This window comes from Lycium barbarum, chromosome 2 (assembly GCF_019175385.1).
Source record: "Lycium barbarum isolate Lr01 chromosome 2, ASM1917538v2, whole genome shotgun sequence".
In the NCBI taxonomy this organism is placed as follows: Eukaryota; Viridiplantae; Streptophyta; class Magnoliopsida; order Solanales; family Solanaceae; genus Lycium; species Lycium barbarum.
Genome location: NC_083338.1, coordinates 25,850,670 through 25,873,470, shown reverse-complemented (window position 1 = coordinate 25,873,470; position 22,801 = coordinate 25,850,670).

Genomic DNA, 22,801 nt, shown 5'->3' with positions numbered 1-22,801 from the left:
TGTATTTCTTAGACATTATTTATGGTTAGAGTCCTTGTACGATGACTTTCGAATTTTGAGGTTGTAATATGTAGTATTCCGCACTTATTTATTATCTATGGCATGACTTAAACATATTATTATTATTGATTCTGTTGTTCTTTAAGTTGTAAGTGGATAAATGAATGATTAATTAGTTAAGGGGATGGTTCTCCCACCTGGGGGTTAGTGTGGGTGCCCTCACGACGGGTGGGGTCGTGACACACGGTCAGAAGTAGAGTATACTTCCTTCTCACTCTCAGAGTGCTCTTCTGAACTTAGTCTGAGACTTCCTTTTTTATGAACTCCTCTTTGCAGCAGATGGCTAGGACTTTGGGGTTGCTACAGGTTTTCCTTTTCTCTTGCTGTTTCTTTTAGAACTTTCACCATGTATCTCAACCCTTTCTGCATTAGCCTCAACTCTAGTGCTTACTTATTTAGACTTCCTGTTGGCCTGCAACTCTTGTTGACACCTAATTCGGCCTTCCACATGTTTCATTAATTAGTCAAGCTTCTTGATATATAAAATAAAGTAGAATAACCGTTTGTAGAAGGAAAAGTATTTTCTTAACTAATTTTGGTGTTATTTTCCATTTCATGTAGTAAAATATCACGATATATATTATACATATTTCTATATTTTTTTTGAATTTTTAAAGTATGTTATTAAATGGGAAAACCAATTTTTATCTTTAAAAAAATCATTTTTACTTAGTACATATTTTGAATCGCCAATTTTGAATCGTTCGCGATTTAATTTCGGTAACTAGTCCGCGTCTGTAACTAATTATTTAACTTTGTTAAATTCAAGAAACTTAGTTAATTAATTGGATAATAATTTACCTCAATTTTGTTTAAAACTAGTTAATTTCTAATTTATGTTTAATTTTGTTCAGTTATGTAATTTATGGCTTCAATTAAAAGATTTTGTTACAATCTAAATAAATTTGGCTAGCTCTTAAATGGTTCTGGCCATATTTGCAAAAATGATCCACTTAGCCCATTTTCTGAATTTTCCAAAGCTCCTCCTTCGCCCAATTCATGCACGCCACATAGGCATGAGACAAATGGGCAATTCGCAGAATTGCCCTTCTTTTGGGGTGGTCTTTAAATTTTGCCCCTCATATTTGAAATCTTTAAGTTTTGCCCTTCGGCTAAACCCCATGGGTTCTAGGTTCGAATCCCCACACAGTCAAAAATTTTAAAAAAATTCGCAAGACAGAGTTTAAATTCGCTATGCCCCCACTGGCATACACTTGTGAAGAAATTACCAAAGTTATGCTGGACCCGGCATACTTATGCCTTATGGGCAGACTTGGCATAAGTATGCCGGGTCCGGCATAACTTTGGTAATTCCTTCACAAGTTTATGTCGGATCTGGCATAAAAGTTTGCCCATTAAAAGTATGCCCCCAACGGCATAAACTTGTTAAGGAATTACCAAACTTATGCCGGTTCCGGCATACTTATGCCTTATGGGCAGACTTAGCATAAGTATGTCGGGTCCGACATAAATTTGGTAATTCCTTCACAAGTTTATGCCTGGTCCGGCATAAAAGTTTGCCCATTAAAAGTATGCCCCCACCGGATGAGGGTACCTAGGAAGAATTTCATTGTCCCCCTTCCAATATTATTACAGAACTAAAAGGTTTCATGGTAAAAACTTTGTGCGTGGCCTCTTCCACTCATCGTCATGCAAATGCTGTCAACAATTATCATAGTGTTAATACTCATGAAAAACTAGGCTTAGATATAATGAAACAAAATCACGACAGCTACTCTTTTCTAACACTACTCCATAATATATTAACAAGAGCAGTTATAATATATCCAATACAGGAAATGTAGCAAAGAAAGTCTTTAGGCCACATTGACACAAAACCACTTGAATTTTAATAGAGCATTTTGATGTCACTAAAAATCTGTAAAAAGTTGACATGAGATCTCAAAGTTATGCCGGACCCGACATAAACTTATGAAGGACTTACCAAAGTTATGCCGGACCCGGCATACTTATGCCAAGTCTGCCCATAAGGCATGAGTATTCCGGCATAACTTTGGTAATTCCTTCATAAGTTTATGCCGGGTCTGGCATACATGCGATCCAAACCTTGCCTTGCAGTTTTCTTTTTTAATTTATGCTTGAGTGGGGGTTCGAACTCAGAACCTCATGATTTCTGCGTGAACGCTCAGTGTTGCAATGCGAAGGGCAAAATTTAAAGACCAGCAATACAAGGGGCATAATTTAAAGACCACAAATATGAGGGGCAAAATTTAAAGATCACCCCAAAAGAAGGGCAATCCGCGCAAACAAAATGGAGACAAATTGTGTTTCTTTAAATTAATCCAGGCCGTGCGCAGGCCCATCCAACGGTCCATTGTTTTGTTCATTAATATATATATATATATATATATATATATATATATATATATATATATATATATATATATATATATATATATAGCTTCCTCCAATCTGGACCGTTGATAAAAAACCGATCAACGGCCCAAATTAAATCCCATACTCTAGACCCATCAGATCAACCCCCATCCCCTCAGACCTAGACCTAATTCCAACTTTTCCGTCGCTCACCTCTCCCATCGCCGCCTGCCCATCTTCTCCTCTCCTTCCTCGCGTCAAAGGACAACCATGGCAGACGAAGCCCACATCCCCTCTCGTCCTTTCCTCACTATTCACAAATTCACCATGGGACTCGAGGCAATGGAAAAGCTTCCACTCCGCCGAATCTTGTAATGTTAAGTACCCTCTCCCATCCTGTTTCTTCTTTCCGTCAATTCGAGCTCAACCCTCCCCCTCTCCTTTCATTTTTTGAATCCTAAATCAAACCCCAACCCTCTAAATTTCGTGTATAATATAGGCCTTCGGTGCCTCTATCAACTAAGTTTAGAGAGCCAAAGAGTGGAGAATCTGAAAGTTTTAGTTAAACAAGTGTTCTAGCTATAAGATCTTCTCTTTTTAATCTTCTCTGAAACCATTTCTTTTTATTTCTTGCTCGTACTTCGGATCTAGGTATTCAAAGATAAAACATTGATTCGAATTCTTTTGGACCCATTTTGTTGCACAAAATCTGATAAAATCGCTTCCCATTTCTCTTTGGCTTTTTACTGTTTTTAACATAAAAATGTTATTCGACGTCGTTCTTATTTTATCATTTCATACGGTTGAAATCCCGAACGGTTGGAATCCCGACTGAAATATGTATTATTTTCTGATCTCGGTGAGACGGTTGAAATCCCGATTGAAAAAATGTGTTATTTTCTGATTTAATTAGCCCTGATCGAACAATGTGATTTGCTTTTTTCTAGTATTGTGTATTCTGTCACTCTATGGTTGTTTAGTTGGTTTTATTTTCAAGATTGAACGAGGGGCATATTAATTTCAGTTTGGGTCTTAGTTTAGATTCAGTCACTTTCTTTTGTTTATTCTGATTTGCTTCATATCAGAAGGATAAAAAATAAGAATTTAGAAAGTTTTCTGCGTTGAATATGCTACGGTTCTATTTTGTTAAGTTTGTGCCTGGGGGTGATCACGTCTTCGTTTTAGTCGTAAGTTTCGTAAAGTTTGGGATTATGGTTTTTGGGCCAAGAATGGGCAGCAGCTTTTCTTTAGTTTTTCCCTTTAGATCAAGTTCAAAATTTATTTGTTTTCTCGTTAAACACTCTATCCATATTTACTTCAACTTGTTTAAGTTTAATTAGAATCCAATTTTTTTTACTGTTTTAGTTTGTTAAATATATATGTGTGTTTGGTTGAGGTCATAACTTGTTTAAGGTTTTTAAGAAATGTTCGTGGACAGCATAACACTCACGAGCTTCAGTTTGTCTAAAGTGGCTTACTTTCAATAGGTTTCCAAGGCGCATTTTAAAATAGTTTGACTTTAGTTCAGTTTTTGATTAGTTAGTCGTTGCCCTCTCTCCTCTCGTTAGTAGAGTTTTAATGTTTGGAGATTATGAAAATCAACGGGTATAGAAGCTTAAGTTTGAAGATCTAGTTTAAAGCTAGGTTTGAGATTCGCCTAAGTTTGAGTTTAAAATTCAGTTCTAGATTAAGTGTTGATGTATTGGTAGCATGATTAAGTCTTTTTCTTTTACTATTATGTCCAAGTCCGTTCGCTCTTTACTTTTGTCCTTGTCCCTGTTTTAGGTACTTACTTCATTAAAAAACTAGAGTAAGAAGTCCATTCTAGACTAGTTCCTTTCTTTTTTTTTCTCTAAGAAAAATTTAAGATGTTCGCCCTATTTCGTACCATTAGCTTGAATACCTTTAGGAGTAGCTAGCCACTTGTAAATGTGTCTTGTTCTTGATTTGGTTTTGATATCCTTTATTTCCTTTAGCATATAAAGAGCCCATTTGGATTGGCTTATAAGTTGCTTATAAGCTTTTTTGAGTGTTTGGCTGGCCAGTTTAAAGTCATTTTGTGCTTAAAATAAGCTCAAAAAAATAATTGGGCCCATTTGACAGCAAAAAAAAATAAGTTAGACTACCCCAATTTATTTTTTTTAGCAACAGCTTATAGGCATAAGCCCATCCAAACAGGCTCAAAATATGTTGGCGGTGAATTGCCACTCAAAATGGACTAAGAATATAGCCAATACCTGGTTGTATGTTTTTCCCAAAATGATGAGACAATTCATTTTCTTATCCTTTTTTTTCTATTTGTTTAAGGATTCTGGAAATTACATGCTCAGTTTGTTAATGGATATCTTCTTTATAAAAGTTTGGTTTATAAAAATGAGTTGGCATGAGTATTATTAAAAAACAAGTCATTTGCCAAAACAGGTAACTACCATAATAAAGTTTTGTTTAAGCTTCTTGTTTGAACTTAGTAGCAATAGTGGCGGATTCAAGATTTTCATTCAGGGTGTTTGGAAAAAAAAAAGCTAAATATAATTTATTCAGGGTGTTCAAAAGTTAATAGATGCACATAAACACAGAAAATTTACCCTATATATACACTGTAATTTTTTGCCGATGGTGTTCGGGTGAATACCCTCAACAACACGTGGATCCGCCCCTGAGTAGCAACACTAAAATCCTACAGTGTTTAAGATGTTAAAACACCCAGTTTTTGTTCTCCTCACTCGAGACTAGTTGACCTGTTTGCAATTAAGTGTTTGATTTTTTTTAACTTTGATTTTATCCTTTCCTTTACTCTTACTGATCTCTCGTTGTTTTATCTCCATGATATACCTATGGTCTATGGAGTTCAACCGGCCGCCTCCTCTTCTAAGTTGGGCTAAAAGCCCAACACAAAATCCTTGCATATTTTCATCGAGTCCGAACAGCAACAACAATTAATATAAAACTTTGGTCTATCCAAAAGCCAAGTGAGATGGAGAAGTAGCAGCAGCAGCCTGAAGAAAGAAATCGCAAATCTCGGGCGGAAGTTTGAGAGAATCTAGGACAGGGCTTTTTTTTTTTATAGGTTCTCTCGGACTAAGCGCGAGTATAAAAATAATTTTAATCGGGATCAAGGCCCAATTCTTTACTCTCTTTTTCTGCATCTGCGCTACTTGCATGTTTGTATAGAAATTCTTTTTTTTTTTAAACTAAATAAAGCCCCAGCAGGCGTTTGGAACACGTTAAGTTACTATTTCATATTTTTTCTGCCTTAACTTCTGTCTCGTTTATGTCTCGCGTTTCTCTAAATAATAAAAGCAGTGCTCCCTTTCATTAAAATCTGAAACTTTTGTTCTTGTTTAATCAGTCTGTTTATTAGAAAATCAAATAATTTGTTTTTAGTTTAAAACCAAAAAACTTTAAACAGGGGATTGGCCTTTATAACTTTCCTTTGCGTTAGGCAAATTTTAGGATATTGATAAAAGAGTTCTCAAAGTTTTGTGGTCTTAAAACATCATATGTATCTAGTTTTCGAAATTGAATTTATTCAAGATCGAGACCCCGGATAAACATAAAGTTTAAAGTTTACTTGAAATATTTAACGTATAAATTATTTCACAAAGTGGAATTATATAATAGAGGCGGAGTCAAGATTTGAAGTTTGTGGGCTTGGGGTTCTAAATCTTTAAAGTTATTGGGTTCTAAATTAATAATTTGTACATATTTGACAAAAATATTAATACAAATATATGATTTGGACTAAAGATACTGGGTTCGGTCGAACTCACGTCCGAAGGGCTAGCTCCGCCCCTGAATATAAACAGTTAAGTATTAAGTAACTCTTGATCGTTTCTTTCGCTATCTTTTATAAAAAATAATATTTCTTTAAGTTAATAACTTTCTTTCCTAATCACTCTTTCTTTAAAAAAGTTATGTTCTTTTAGCCAAATATTTAAAATCTGTCGGTAACCACTTTTTGTGATTTTTTTGAGATGCCTAACACCTTCCTCGGGAAATCATCAGAACTCTTACTCTTTTTTTGATACTAAAAGGTTTCTTTTCCGTAAATGGTTTTCTAATTCCATAAAAATTAGGTGGTAATTCTATTTTCACACAAAGAGCCAAGTTATTGGTAAACTTTTATACGCAAGGGTAAAAGCGGATCGTAACAACGCTTTTTCCAGTTCGGCATCAGCCTGCCTCTTTTTTCTCCTAGTGTGAGGAGTTCTAGATAGGATTTGACTAACTTCCTTTTCAGCAAGTGGCTCAACAGGTTTTTAAAGCTGCTTTCCAGATGCTTTTCTCAGTATGGATATGAACTATCTCCATGCTACTTGAGCTATGGGTGTTACGGTTCACTTTTACGTGAGGCATAAAAGGTACTAAGAGGTTGTGGACTCTATTGGATTTTTATATTTTTTTTTAGAGTCGCCAACTAATTTATAAGGGAAAGTAGGAAAACCAAGTTAAAGGGTTTATTCAAACATTTAAAATCAGAGTTCAAGGTAAGGATTCTGGTGATGCGCTATGGAAGGATTTAAGCACCCTAGTGTTATGATTCGTAGAATACGGTTGACCTGCGAGCTTCAATGTGTGATTAATTGTAATTATTTGCTAAAATGATTTTCTTTCTAGTAAAACGGTCATGACAGATCATAAAATATCTTTTGGCAAAAAGTCTTTTATTAAGGAAAAAAGAGTGGGATTTTCTTTGGAAAATGTATATAAGGGTTGAAGTCATTTCATTTTCGGACCAAATCACACTTAAAATTTCCCTTAAGTAGAGTTCAACTAACCTAGTCCAATGTCATGGCTTTTAGTCTGTATAAATTTATTTGAAGAGTTTAAGTGCATTTCTTTTATAAATATGTCATGGGTTTATACAAGTGAAAAGGGGTTTTTTCTTAAATACTAGTATAAATATCCATTATTTTTTCTATTTAAGGTCAACCATATACTACCTTAGAACCCTTCTCGCAAAACAAAGTTCAAATGTATTTCCTCTTGTTTTCTTGACTTAAGGTTGGGCTTAGGCTCAAAAAGGTTTGGAAAATCCTTAAGCTATTTTGGCCACTCTAAATGCTTTAATTTTCTTCCAAAAAATTAGTTTAATTTTTGGTCTTTACCCTTAAAGAAAAACTGCAGTTTTTTGGTCAAGACAGTCCCAAAAATGATTTTAGTTTTACATCAATATTTGAATATTGTTTTTCTCTGATTTGTATAGATATAATGTTACACCCCGTAGTTTTGTACGTTGAGATTCATAAGTGTTGATTGTTTTAAGTATGGACACTGGAGTTACCTTTAAGAATATATGAGATTATATGCGTCAATCGTATGGTTATGAGGGTTTAAGTTCACATAATAATCGATGCAAGGATTGAAGGGCAAGCGAATCGAGGAAACTAAATTTGTTGGAACTTTGAAGAAAATATGAGGGGCAATTTTGGCCCAACTTAGAGGAAGAATATCTTTTAGTATATGAGGAGTTTTGAGGTAAAGCAAAAGCCTAAATTGAAGTTCGAGAAGTCTAGTTTCCAACACAACAAAATCGCTCGTCGATACGACGTCGGAGTAGAGAATTATGGACGTTACAAGTTAGGTGGGCAGAGCAGGGCGCGCTGCTACAGTACCACCGACTTTAGCACACTATATAAGGGGCAAAACCCCATGTTTTCTTCACAAAAATTTCCCAAATGCTCTAGAAATCTCATCAAACATATGAGAGCCTATATACCACATAAAAGTGAGGATTTTGAGTAATTTCAAGTTACGGAGTATTAATCGAGGTCCGGACAACGTGTAGTCGCGATTATAGTTTCATTTTGTGTTGGAGTTGACTTGGAAGCAAAGTAAATCTTGAAGATCTTCCTATTCTAGCAAGGATAAGGTATGAATTTCTCTTTCTTAATATCGATTTAGGAATATTTACGAGAATAAGGGTTATGGATTGTTATGTTGGCGTTGTTGAGCATGGATTGAGAATTGAAGATAGTTTGGATGTAATTGTACATGTATATCTTATAGAATCTTGATAATATTGTGTTGATGTTTTTGGTATTGTTTGGGAGTTGTTTTGGTATTTGGAGGAAGTAGATAATATAGGGGAGATGCTGCCCAAATTTTCATAACCCAAACTAGTATTTGATAACTAGTAGGAGTGAATTAATGGGAAGCATGATGAAGGTATGATTAAAAATGTATTTCTCGCCATATAGGTTCAAGTGAGGGGCGAGCCTCGGAATAAAGGATCTCTTAAGTGGTGGCTTGGCGAATAACGTATGTAAGGTGTTCGCTTCTCTCTTTCCTTGACACAAATCCAACTAGAGTATGAATATGAGCGTTCCATAATAAAATCACTCCATTCCTATGTCATGTAGTTCAACTCTTAATGTCTTAGTTATTTGATTGATTCTTGGTATATTATTATGTTCATTATCGTTAAGTTATTTCTTTGGATTCGACACGAATTCCATAATATAAATCGGAGGTTACCGACCTTATGTCACTCCGATAAAGTTTTAGCTTTCATATGAGCTCTCATGCATGCTATTTACATTATGTATATGTATATATCATATTTATGGATCGGGCCGTACGTTCCTCGGCACTAACATATTATATTTATGGATCGGGCCGTACGTTCCTCGGCACTAACATATTATATTTATGGATCGGGCCGTACGTTCCTCGGCACTAGCATATTATATTTATGGATCGGGCTGTACGTTCCTCGGCACTAACATATATGGATCAGGCTGCACGTTCCGCAGCACTAATACTTATATGATATACATATACATATGTGCTTACTTATATATGATTTTTAAAATTCATGCATGACATATTGTATGTTCTCAGCTGACAGGTTACCTTTACTCTATTTATATTTCTGTCCCACTTATGTTATTGCTTCCAGCCTTACATACTTAGTACTTGTATCTGTACTGACGTCCCATTACACGGGTCGCTGCATTTCGTGTTGCAGGCTCTGACAGGGTTATTGACGAGCGACCGCAGTAGGATTTTCCAGCTCAGCGGTGTCAGCAAGTGCCACTACTCAGGACTTGCTATCTTTTGGTACTCTTCTGCTAGTGATGTTCAGAGTAACTGTTAAGTCAGGTGGTTTTTGGCCTATGGGTCGAAGCCCGTCATACTCCTCGTTGGGGGTGTGACAATATACATATACTCCATATACATTTTAGTTTTGAAAGAGTGTTTGTCAAAGTTGAAAAATCCTTTACCGTTTCATGCATCATTTATCCTTGTTGAGTTTAAGCTTGAAAATCAGTTGAAAGTTTGCTAAGTTCTAATAATCTGGGTTTCAATATTTACAAGCATTCGTTTACAATTTACAAATACAAACAGACAATATATATATATATATATATATATAAAAATAAAAGAAAGGGCGAGGCTGATGGGTCTACCGAAGCCCACCAGCTGGCATTTTCACCCATGGTTGGGCCTTCATCTCGCGTGGACTCGATCAAAGAAAAGGGTTGTTAGGTCTCTGGCCCAACAACGATTTATGCAGAAACTTTTCCCAAATGACCTATCGGCGATGGTTCCATGCAAAGAGGGGAGGGGCAAAAGAGAAATACGGTTAGAGAGCACCTAAACTCAATAACTAACTTAACATGAATTAAAAAGGGGAATATTCAAACACGATCAGGTATACAAAACTATACATATATACCATGCATAGTTCAATTACGTATACCTAGACAGTTAATGAACAAATGGGTAGGCCAAAACAACTCTAGAAAAGTGAACAGGTAAAACAGGGCCAAACTGAAGACAAACATAAACTGACAGTAAGACGAAGCCCAAAGAAGGTAAGCAAAAGGAAAATAGGCCCAATCTAACTAACAACAACCTTTATTTTCTAGAAATCACCATGATGTACAAGGGTATACGTGATATACAACTCGATATATACCGAGGTACATAAAGCATGTATATATCTTGTATACATAATGTATATTTGGTCTCAACAGCACCATATAAGAGAGAAGAGGGAGGAAGAGCAATTTGGAACGAGGCAAACATGGATATCCAATTTGAATCAATCTCATATATGTGTCCATATGTTTATGTAAAGAGGTATACTTCCATACTCAAACTATTTACTTGCCACATATTCATGAAATGAGGATTCAAAACACATGGTAGCAGTTTAAGTTCTTATTCAGTTTTCAACAAAACAGGGCAGAGGCACAAAAGAACTTCTTAAGTTATAAATCATGCATTGGTTTAACATTGCTAGCATAACATGTAGTAAAAGGAGAAATACTAGACTTTGGCATTTAAGAGTTTTAGAAAACTAAATGGGCATCATGTTAATTTAAGATATGCATAAGAGCAGAGTACCATTTCTTCCTTTATACTTGGGGAAAGACAGAAGCTAGTTTAGATCATTTTAGGGAATATATATTAAGCATGGAAATAGCAAAATAGCGTAGTTCAAACTGTCCTAGGAGAGGGGGCAACACTTTAGTTTATTAACTTTATAACATCTAGAGCAGCAAGAGCAAGGTATACACATAAATGTCAAGAAGAACATAGAACCAAACAAGTACAGTGCTATATTTTCACCCCAGACCTCATCATTTCATCCATCAAGTTATTTCTTATACATTATCCTTCTTTCTCCTTCACCAGAATCTTAGAGGGTCCTATGGGGTGTGACTCAACATGGAGGAACCCCAATAACGTAGGATCAGTAGTACTAGGCTGAGTTGATGAACTCAAAGCCTTTCCTTACTTTTCCCTAGCCATAGGTAAGTCACTCCTTGCCTTATTACATCCGATTGACAACCTCGTAACCCTTTTTACCTTTAAGTGATCTTAAGCAAGATTATCATTTGCCTTTCATGAAACATACTAACTTAGTCTAACCATGAATTATTAGTCATGAATCATTTTAATCAAACACCTTACCATATGCAAACTACTCCAAATCAAACCAACATATGTAGCAAGTCCAACATCATTCATTAATCACTCTTTAAGCATAGCCATAAGTTTGACAAAAATTAATTGATTTGCTGGCAGAAATATGTATAACAGATTGACACAAGCGATGTAAAGACGATCGTAATAGATTATACATAAGATAAAGCATTCCTTAAGGTTTATCTAGTTCAATGATTTGTTTAACATGATTACAGGGACATAAGCTTGGTTTCATCATAGGACACACTATCTTTTAAGCAAGATTTGGACTAAAAAATCAATCATATGCATACATGAGAGTCAAATTGATCTTACTATATAAGGAGAATTTACTAGATATGTTAATCAATCACATACAGACTAACTAACTGGATAGGCCAGCATATGAAATTATCTTGATAAGCATGTGATGATATTAACATAGAGCATTTAGGCATATCCATATATGAGCTAATAGTCAGGTAAGAAAATAGTAATTGAAGCATCCAACAAGTTCATAGGCATGTTTATGACACACAGTCAAATAAGACTCAACAAAAATAGCTTATAGACAAACTGATGGGTTAACAAATGTCACACATAGCATGGGTTTGAACAATATTAAATTTGACCAAGCTTGTTGGCATGCTGGTTGCCAAGTAATCTGATTTAACACACATTTATTTGGAACATCAACTAGACCAGGTTGAACCATGTTAACATCTTAATGATACAAACAAATGCTAACCAAGTACAAGATTTTCCATCATTTTAAGATTTACTAGGGCCTATAACATGCTAAACATGGATTAGACTAAACTATAATATACTGAGGGTCAACATAGCACATATTCCAGTGGGAAACATTTAGCTTATACTAATCCAAACTGAACATAATAGACATGTCAATAGTGGCTGACTAATAAAGCTACTTTAGGAGCAAAATACTCAGAACATATAGTACACACTAATGACTTGGCTACTCTAACAACATGTTATCACATTAAAATCATGTTTGACTAACAAAAGAAAAAACAAGCTAAGTAAACATTACTACTACTTATTAAGCTAAATAAGCATGCTTATACATGCCAATGATTGAACTAAGCTAAACCTAAACTAAGCTAACAACTGAACATGTACAAAACTACTAAACTAACCATAAACAAGCTAATGACTAATCAACATGTAGCTAGATTAGACTAAACTAAACTAAACTAATATGAAGACATAACAAATATAATCATAAAATAAATTAAATACACATAAAATACTAAGAACACTAAAAATAAAATAAAATAAAATAAGTAAAAGGAAGAAAGTTTACATTTTCTGTGAAGCCTAGGTCAAAAATGGATTTGGAAGATCCTTTTCTAAAACAAACTTAGCCACAAACAAAATAAAATAAGTTAAATTTTAAACTCGTGAGCTCAATAAGTTAAAGGTTCCTGTAAAGGCTAGATCCCTAAGTATATTGAACCCTTTACCCTGATTTGAGACTTTGTGGGTGTGTATACTTGTGAATGGATGTGTAACTGTGAGAGATGGGGTTATTTATATAGAACCCCAAATCTAAAATCTAAACCCTCATTTTCAATGTGGGACTAAGGGATTTTTGGGGAATTTTAATGACCGACTAGGTCGTTATGTACGTTTTGACCATTTTTCCCCTGCAGTTCCTTTCCAAGACTAGGAGCGTGTCTAGTGATAACTTCAAGATTTTGAATTCTAAAACATAGGCATTTGATTATATTTGTGCATTTGGTTGAAAACTTATTTTAAATTCGGTGGGGGGTGACTTAGTAAATTAGACCTCGGTTGTGAATTATGAGGCCATGGGTGAGTCTGTAGTGGGTTTTACACATGTGTGCATGTTTGGGTTATGTCTGTAGGGCCTCGGATTGATGTTGGGATGCTGGGTGAAAAACTGGTAAAAAACCAGAGGTCACTGGTCTGATGAGACCGCTGCAGCGGGTGGGGGGCCGTTGTAGCGAGTCCGCCATAGCAGGGCGCAGGTCGCCACATCGGGATTTCGAGTTTAATGAGATCCGCCGTAGTGGTGGGATTTTTCGCTACAGCGAGACTGCTGCAGTGAAGTAATGACCTCTGCAGCAGTCGACGGGAGGCAGAAACCCACTTTTATATTGCAAATTTTGAAGTAATTCACCATAAAAACACCAAAAAACAGTTCCTACGAAAGTAAGAGGTGATTTTCCTACGACTTGGGTTGGTTCTTCTTTGAGGGTAAGTCCTAACCTTTATGTTATTCATTTCCTTTTCCTCTTTAAGTTCCGTGAATAATTAAGGTTCTTCAATGGTGAATGAAAATCCTAGAATCCTAGAATTGTTAAACCCTTGAATAATTGATGGGTGGTTGATTTTATTGTTGTTTAATAATCTAGGAGTGTAGGCGACCAATTTCTAGGTTTGTAAATTGATTATTTATGATGAGAGTTGTGTATTGAGACTTAGGTACTATTAAAAATGGAAACTTTGGCCTAAAATCTATTTTGAAAAGGGTAAATGGATTAGAAACCCACAAATTGGAAGATTATGATTGTTGGGATTGACATTATGATAAATTCATTATTAAATGAAAGTTCACCCATTTGAAAGGGGTAGAAGTAATTGGGTCTTCTTACACATTTGTTGTTCTTATTTGATTAGAAGGTCTATTTCTTACTTAGCGTTATATTGATAGACTTTGAGCGTTCCGAAGCATTACGAAAGAAGAAAGCTCTTGCGGAGTAACCTGCATTGTTCCAGTTCTGCATCTGAGGTAGGTTATGGTTTACTTGAGTTAGACTTTGGTTAGTTGATTGTATATGTAGTAGAATTGATGGGAGAAACATGATTAGGTCTTTGGACATGATGTCTGGTTGGGTATTACTTAGGTTGGTATGATTTCTGATTATGTGGACTTGTCGCCATTACTTTATGAACTGCAACCTGAGGTGTATTTGCCGTGTTATGAGGAGAAAGGAGTCAATATATACTTTTCTTGTTAAATAGAGATGGTTGCATGTTTATGCTGTTGTGGATTGATTTATCTGAGTCTTGTTATGACTTATGGCATAGTGCCTTGCATTTATTAACATTGACATTATTGACTGATCATGTTCCGTATTGATTGTTGAACTGGAAATAAGTTGAGATTCATATCGTGATCAGATACAGAGATATTTATGTATAAAGGCACATTTGACAGGAGGTGATGATTTGGCCTAGTTATGGACTTGTGATCTGAGGTCAGTTTCAGAGTGAGTGGTATATGGACACCATGGGTCCCCTGCAGGTCATGACTAATGAGCGAAAATAGTCGTTGGCGTGTGTGTACGGTCAAGATGCTATCATTGGTTGCATTGCATTTGACTCATTCGTATTTATCTGATTGGTTGATGACTGTTTGAGGATATTATTTTGGTATGTGTTGTTGTGCCTATCTGTCTATTATGTTGATTTATGAACGTATGCATGATACTAATCTTAGTCGGCCTACGATATCTACCGGTACGTAGTGTTTGTACCGATACAACCTTTCTGCACTTTTTATTTGAGTGCAGATTGTGTGCCAGAGACTTCTTCCAGACCTCACATCTAGCTTGAGGCTATTTCCTGTCCAGATCAGAGGGTGAGCTCTTATCCATGCCATGCTGCGTGAAGATCTTTCTTATCTTGATGTTTATTTTATTTCAGACATTTATGTTGTTCAGACAGCTATTATTTCTTAGACAGCTTTATGTTATAGAGTCCTTGTACGATGACTTTCAGATTTTGGGGTTGTAATAGTTAGACTTCCACATATTTTATTTTATTATGGCATAACTAGACAGTTTATGGTTTTACTTCATAGTTATTGATTTATAATTGGGTTATTGTTTGAATGATTGGTAAAGGGGATGGTTCGCCCACCAGGGGGGGTTAGTGTGGGTGCCATCAAGACTGGTTGAGTCGTGACAGGAATTCTTTTGAATTCCCTCTCAAACCGATACTAACCAATGAAAATCGAGCATTTAAATTTGAATACCAACAAAAACTATTAAGGATTCGTCCTTTCAAGCAAAAAAAGCAAAAGAAGAGAGAGATGAGGGTTTTACCTTTATCTACGGTTGAATCGTGGTGCCGTGGAGGAGAGAGGACTCTTGCCCTATATATATATATATATATATATATATATATGCGTATATACATGAATATATACATGTATATTCATGTATATATGCGTATATATAAAAGGGGAAAAACGTGCAATTACTTAATTTAACAAATAGCCGATATTAAAACAACAACAACAACAACATACCCAGTGAAATCCCACAGTGTGGGGTCTGGGGAGGGTAAAATGTATGCAGACTTTACTCCCATCTCGGAAGATAGAGAGGCTGTTTCTGAAAGACCCTCGGCTCAAGAGAAATCATGATGAGAAAAGTTCAGATAAGCACAAACAGTTTAAAGTTATACGAAAATGAAACTAACGAAAGCGAAAAAGCCATGATAAAGTAGTCTGAGAAAAAAGAAACAGTAATTAACACAGATAAATACGATAATTGTGGTACAAGGAACAAACTATAGTTGCATGAATCAAAGGACAAGAAAATGAAGATCAAAACTGCGACTACTAGTACGGTGGGATACGTGAGACTACCTACAAGCCTTCTACCCTAATATGAGTCCTCCATAGCCTCCTATCTAAGGTCATGTCCTTGGTAAGGCTGAACTGCGCCATGTTCTGTCTAAGCACCTCTCCCCAATACTTTTTCGGCCTACCTCTACCTCTTCTGAAACCGTCCATAGCCAACCTCTCACACCTCCGCACTGGGGCATCTGTGTCTCTCCTCTTCACATGCCCAAACCATCTCAGCCGCACTTCCCGCATCTTGTCTTCCACCGATGCCACTCTCACCTTATCTCGAATATCTTCATTCCTAATCTTATCTCGCCTGGTGTGCTTACACGCCCATCGTAACATTCTCATTTTTGCAACTTTCATCTTCTGGACGTGCGAGTTCTTGACTGCCCAGCACTCCACCCCGTACAACAAAGTCGGTCTCACTACCACTTTGTAGAACTTGCTTTTAAGCTTTGGTGGCACCTTGTTATCACACAGCACTCCTGAAGCGAGCCTCCATTTCATCCACCCTGCTCCAATACGATGTGTGACATCATCGTCAATATCCTTATCTCCTTGTATAATAGACCCAAGATACTTGAAACTTCCTTGCTTTTGGATAGCCTAAGTACCAAGCCTCACTTCCACGCCAGCCTTCACTAAACTTGCACTCCATGTACTCTGTCTTGGTCCTACTCAACTTGAACCTTTTAGACTCCAGAGTTTGTCTCCAAATCTCCAGCTTAGCGTTCACTCCCGTTGCAGGTCTCGTCAATCAAGACTATGTCATCCGTGAATAACATGCACCATGGAACCTCACCTTGAAATTTCCGCGTCAAACCATCCATCACCAAGGATATGAAGCCGTAACCTACCTCAGGCCGAACAGGCGTACGAACGTCCATTTGGATTCCATCTTCCATCTTTGTAGGGGATTGTAGATCTGAGGGTCTTGGAATGATGGATACATTTGAGTACGCAATAATTGAAGAAATCAGGTCATAGGGGTAAAGTCGTCTTTTCTAAAATAATCGTTCTAGATGATTCATTATAGATACTCCACCTCTTTTATGGGAAACAAGGTTTCCCTAGGTCAAACTTACCTTACTAATTCTCATAAGCCATTATTAGCCTTCAACAATTTAACCCATTAAGGAAAATTAGAAGATTTAGGCGTAGAACTCACAATTTAGTCTAGGTGTGCAATAAAGGATTATCTTGAAGTTACCAATTATTCTAAGTCAATCATCACCACATTACCCAAAGGGTCTTATAAGATTTGGGAAAGAACCCTCATTTAGTATTCTACCATAATCACTAATGGTATGAGAAGTAAAAGAGGAATTAAAGGAGAAGAGATGAGGGATTTAAGGGGATTACCTTCCCAATATTTTGGTCTCAAGAAGCTGAAAAATATCTCCAGTTGGCGGCTGTACTTGGGTAAATGAATATTAGATCAAGTCAACAAATGGGGTTTTAAATAGGGAAATAACTGCCCGTCAACCGTCGTGGCGGTCCAATGGTGGCTATGGCGGGCAGTCCAATACTAATCCTGTATCTCCACTTCAGCGGCGCTTCATGTCGCTGTGGCGCCAGCGCTAGGGTGGCAGGTCTATCGCTATAGTGGCATAACTGGACCCAGTGGCCCAAATTCAATATTTACATGCGACTCGCACGATTGGTCCGATCAAGTTAGCGATTTTAAAAGCATAAGGATCCGGAGGCATTTTTAAGGAGTCAATGCCGCGAATATCTCGGATGTCATAGTAATGACAAAATGGGTCGTTACATCCACATACTCTCTTAGTTAGCTTATTAACTCTTCTTTTTTAGGTGCTTCCAAATGTGCGCTTATCCTGGTCTCTTTGATTGTCTCATCATCTCCTAGATTAATTACTTCTATTTCATCTAGGTTAGGTTTCTATTCATTCTCAAACGGTTCTACTTCTTCCACGAGACCCTCAGGTAACATTGTTTCCTCATCGTACTCTTTGTATTTCTCTTTATTTTCTCATTTGACTCACTCATTTTGCGACATGTCACGATGTTTAAGTTTTTTTTTATCATTTATATTACTAAAAAGGCAAGGAAAAGCAGGGTTAGTGTAAAACATATGCGTGAGTAAATAAAAGAGTTATTTTTCTCATAAGCCGAGGCTTTATTAATTTCAACAAAAAGAAGTACAGACTGTGGTCCTGACTCAGATCAACATCGAGTCATTTCCATTTTTGAAAACATCATGAGGTAATTTAAAAGTGCAAATGGTGAGTAATGGGGGCTCGATCGATTCTCGCCGATTTTAAAGCATAAATTCATCATTTCTCTACTGAAGAGCCAAGAGTAGGGTAGAGGTTCAATTAGATAGTTGCTCGCCTGGATCAGTATCCTAGATGATGGGCGTCTCAGTGCATTCTTCTTTCTTAAATAGCATCCCTAACCCTTTCTCTGAATCTCCCTCGCCAGGCACGGGCATTTAGACTAGGAATGACTGGTACAAGCTCAGAATTGGCTTGTGTAGATTTGCAGGGCTTTTTTTTTTTCCTTTTGTTGGCTTCGAAGACCTTATCATCATTGGGAACATATCCCAAACTTAAATGGAAATTATCCTAAGGAATTGGGACTGGCTCTATGATGCTATGCAAGTCCCTTCCTAGGCCTCGCCCGGGTTCAAACCTATTCTGGAGCATGGTGGAGGTGATCGTTTTTTAGACCACAGGCATGGGCAGTTGTGTGTAACATTCTTTGTGGGCAACCCCCACTAGTTCTACCACGTGAAAATTTATTCCTTTTGGAGTCTCTTCATCACTGGCACAAAGTTGTTTGGGTAGTTGTGAATGCTACCTTCTCCATGGATCACAACCTCGTGGCCTTCCCATACAAACTTCACTGCTTGGTGGTGAGAAGATGGCATGGCCTTACCTATGTGAATCCATTGTGTTCCCAGTAACAAGTTGTAATTTGCAGCAATTTCCATGACATGGAACTCGGTGGTGAACTCTGTGGGCCTCATTTGGACACAGAGGTCCACTTCTCTAATTGGATCTCGTTGGGCTCCATCGAATGCCATTACATTTGTACTGATTTGGTAAATCTTTCCAAGATCATAGCCCAATTGGCTAAGAGTAGATTCGGGGCAAATGTTGAGGCCAACCTTATTGTCAATCAGCACTCTGGTTATAACCTTGTTTCGACACATGATAGTGACATATAGTGCCTTATTATTTGTTGTGCCTTTCTTGGGCAGCTCTTCCCTAGTGAAGGATATTTGATGTTCGACCATGACATGTGCCACCATTTAGCCAAATTTTTGCTACTCGTTCCTCCGAGGACATGGGCTTCGTCTAACACCTTTATCAATGTTAGACGGTGTTGATAGGAACTTAGAAATAGTGTCAACGTAGATATTTGAGCTGGTGTTTTCTTCAGATGCTCCACAATGGAGTTTTCCTTTGGCTGCATTCTACGTTAGAAGTCTTTAGCCTTGCCTTTGGTAATGGGCCTTATTTGATTTCCTTCTTTTCTTGGCGTTCCCTGGGCCAATTCTTCGAGAGTATAACATCTACCAGACCTAGTCATTCCATGGGCAACTGCCGCTTGGACAATAAATTCTTTCCTTAGCGCAATCACCATCTCTTGGGATACTGGTGCTATAATTGGCGTAGGGATCAACACTTTAAATTGTGGGTGCTCTTAGATTGGTAGTTCAATTGTGGAGCTTGGTAATTTATGGTGGGTGTTTGGAAATTTGTCTGTGGAGCTTGGTAGTTTGGATGTAGTGTTTGGAAATTTGCCTGTGGAGCTTGGTAGTTTGGTGGTGGTGTTTGGATATTAGGTTGTGCGTAAAAGACAAGCACATGGTTGTATGGTGCAGATAAATAAGAACTTGGTGGTGGTGATTGATAAACTTCAATGGGAGATTGTGGATCTTCCCCCTTTTTGGGTTTTGGGCTAGATGTGAAGGGAATGTTTTCCACGTCTTCCTTTTTCTTCCTAGCGGGTCCCACAGTGCTTTAATTGGTAGCTTTGCTTGCTACACTTACGATTCTTCTCGACTTTAGTCCATCTTCAATGGCCTCTCCCATTTTTACTAATTCAGAAAATGGCCTCCGGCCGTACACAACATTCTGTCATAGAAACCTGTCTCTTGCGATCGGATAAAGACGGAGACCAATTCTTCCTCACTCATTCATGGATGCACTCGGGTGGCTTCGACCCTCCATCTACTTCCCTACTCGCTATAGTTCTCGGTAGACTTTTGTTTGACCTTTTCAAAGTAATACCGGTCCGGTACAGTCTTGACGTGAAATCAGAATCTCTCAATAAAGGATTTCGCCATGTCTTCCCATATGGCCCACAGACGTGTGTCCTATGCAGTGAACCGCTCGGAGGCTTCTCCGGTCAGACTCCAGTTGAATAGCCTCATGATGAGTGCTTGGTTCTTCTTTATACTGATCAGTTGGTCACAGTAAGATCGCAATTGGGCTTTGGGGATTCTTGTTCCATTAAACATCTCAAATTTGGGCACTTTAAAGCCCTCAGGTAGATCCAAGTCTGGATGTATGCAGAGATCATCATAACTTAGGCCAGTCGCCTTATGAGTAGCTCTAGTAGATTATTCGAGCATTTCTGATTCTTTGCACTCTATTTCCTCATCACACCTGTCTTGTTCAGCCCTCCAGGCCTTTTCTATCTCTTCGTAATGATCGAACTCATGGTATTCTGGGGAAAAGGTGCTTGGTGTGACAGGGGTATTGAAAGATACAGTTGGGTGTCTGGGGTGGCTTTTGGATGTATGGGTAGTTCTTGAAGTTGGTAGAGCGATGGTGTTACACCCTGTATCTTAGAACTAAGTTAGACTCATGTCATTAGAGCTTTAGTGGAAAAACAGAAGGTTTGAAGGTTTTGCGAAAATGGTTGATTGGCCTACTTCGGGCAGCCATAACTCCTTGATTAGTTGGGAATTTGGGAAAGTACCCGTAATGAAAGTTGTAGTACGTAGAAATACCTTTCTAACGATATAAGGACCAGGACAATCAGAGATCGGAGCAAGGAGATATGATCGTCTCAATATGGCTAATAGTAAGGCACTTAAAAATCTATAGAATCGGCTAAGTTTTCAATACGCCTGCTTTCCAGTAAACTTTCGTGAAAATAAGTTGGGAATTTGAGAAAACTTAAAACATAAACGTTGTAGCCCTTTGAAATAGCTTTCCCACGGTATATTGTGGAGCCCAAACAGAGCTGTGTACAAGAAGTTATGTCCATTTAACCGAACACTGTGCAGAACCAACACAAGTCCGTTGAGAGGGAGCGTGCGGGCACGTGCACTGGCCCCGTGTCGCGCGCCGATTGCAAAAAAAACCCCTCTCTGAATATTGACCTGCAGACGGTCATGCGCTGCATGTGCGTCACGGGCCGATCGCATAACAGGTCCGGTTTCTGGTCAAAAATCGGGATTTCGCATTTTAAGTTATATTTAAGCTTGGGGTTTATTTCCCTAACACCCCTAGTCATGACAAATCACCCTAAAGTCAGAGGGAACAAGTCCCAAGCCTCAAGAACCCTCCAAGGTAAGTTTTATCATGATTCTAGGTTGAATTCAAGTCCCTAATCTCTTTCTAACTTGAGTAAACCCTTCTAATCAATAGAGTTGTGAGTGGAACATTATTGTTGGGCGTGGAAAACCTAGACCTCAAATTCAAGAGGATGGAACGTCAAAAAGGTAATGCTTCTACACTCTAATCATTCACAATAGTGAATTTATGGGTTCTTGGGAGAATACTAAATGGGTTTAGTAAAGAGAATTACACGAACTATAGTAGGGTTTTGGATTGTTGACTTGAGATTGTTATAATGATATGGGTGATGGAGAATGATGTTAATTACACCTAATTGAGATTGTAGAATCACCTAGAAGTAATAGAATGGGAATTGGGGTGAAGAAACACCATTAATGGAGATTGTGGAGCTTTACCACTAAGTGTTTGATAAAATGCTTAGATGACCATAGCATGAATATTATTGCTAATATAGAATCCCTTTGACTTGTATTGATATAGATCAAAGTTGAAAGGGTTGACGAACATTGTATTACGCTCAAAGGCTGGAATTAAGGTATGTGAGGCTAACTATCTATGTTAGGGAATGTTCATGATTCTCCCTAGGCCTCATTCTTCATACTTGTCAGTAATTTGACTCAACATACAGTTTAACCCTAGTTTCATGATATGTGGTAGAACTGTTATCTTTTAGGGTTGCAGTTACAGAATTCGTTCATGGTTGTCAATTTGAATATCATTAACTCAGCACGTAATCTTTATAGATTTATGTATTGTTACCACATGAGTCTCAGTCTAGAAATTCAGTATGCTCAGAAACAGTCAGTGTTTTCAATTCAGTCCAGCATGTCTATTTCAGATCAGCATTGTTCATTGTTATTATGGTTTCAGTCCTTATTGATTAACCATAATTAAACATATGTGATTTTGCCCAAGGGCATAGCACAGTCTTGTGTATACGTATACATGGCCAAGGCCATTGACTGACGCACTACTAGGCCGAGGCCATAGCGTGCATTTATTATTGGGCCGAGGCCCCACATATACAAACACAAATAATACAGATGATTCAGATACAGAGCAGGGAGTATTCATATCTCTTCTTCCTTGCTATTACAGTTACAGTTATTAGTTTCAGTTCTAGTATTTTATTGCTTCAGTTGCTTTACATACCAGTACAATTCAAATGTGCTGATGTCCCTTTTTATTGCTTGGGGGCCTGCATCTCGCGATGCAGGTAACGACATACAAGTTGACGATCCAGCTACTTAGGAGTGTTCGTATCAGCTACTGTGGTGAGCCCCAGTTTCCTTCGGGG